Genomic DNA, 1,085 nt, shown 5'->3' with positions numbered 1-1,085 from the left:
ATAGCTGATGATGCTGGAGTCGCTCCTTCAGATAGACTGGGCCGAAACCATATAGGGATTTAAAGGTCAAAACCAACACCATGAATTGGGCCCGGCAAGCAACTGGTAGCCAGTGCAACTCTTTTAGCACTGGAGTTATGTGATCCTGCTGGCCGCTGCCTTTAATCAGGGGCACCGCCGCATTCTGTACCAGTTGCAATAGGCAGAGGTTCTGAGAGTTCTTCAGCCAGTTCCTTAACTACTCTAGGATGCAGTTTATCAGGCCCTGCCAATTTGAACTCGTTCAAAGTGATTAGGTATTCCTTTACCATTTGTCTATCAATCTCAAGCTCCAACCCTGCCCCACCAAGTTTCAGTTACACCTATCAAGTCATAATTGCCCTCCTGTATTAAGAGTTCAAGTTTGTCTTGCTTGTTTCCCATGCTCAGCACATTAGTAGACAGGCATCGAAGACCATGTGATTTATGGCTTGGCTTCCTTACTACATTTTCCTGAGGACTGTCACTGGTCCCTATTACAGCCGATCTCTCTGTTCCCGTTACTGTGCACAAGTCTTCATCAGTCATTACCACCAAGTTTAAGTCTCCCTTCCCCTTAGGATTCAGTTTAAAGCCCTCTTGATGAACTTCTCCATGCTGTGGCCAAACACATTCTTCCCAGTCCTTGTGAGATGCAACCCATCACTTGCCAGCAATCCATCTTCCAGGAAGCATAGCCCGTGGTCCCAGAATCCAAATCTCTCACATTGGCACCACTTTCGTAGCCATTCATTCGCACTGAGTATTTTTCCTTCCCTTTCTATTCCTCTTCTAAGTACTGGAAGGATGGATGAAAAAACTATCTGGGCCCCAAAGTCCTTGAGTTTCCTTCCAGAGCTTCAAAATCTGATGTGATTTATTCATAGATCCGTTTGGCAGTATAATTTGTTCCTACGTGGATGAGGAGAAAGGGATACCTGTCGGTGAGCTTGATGAGTGATGGCAACCCTTCTGTCACATCTCTAATCCATCCTCCTAGTAGACAGCATACCTGGCGAGTCCAAGGATCTTCTCTGCATACTTGAGTTTCGATCCCACGCAGTAGG

This window comes from Rhineura floridana, chromosome 8, assembly GCF_030035675.1.
Source record: "Rhineura floridana isolate rRhiFlo1 chromosome 8, rRhiFlo1.hap2, whole genome shotgun sequence".
In the NCBI taxonomy this organism is placed as follows: Eukaryota; Metazoa; Chordata; class Lepidosauria; order Squamata; family Rhineuridae; genus Rhineura; species Rhineura floridana.
The sequence above is the reverse complement of the archived record's forward strand: the minus strand, read 5'-3'. Positions refer to the sequence as shown.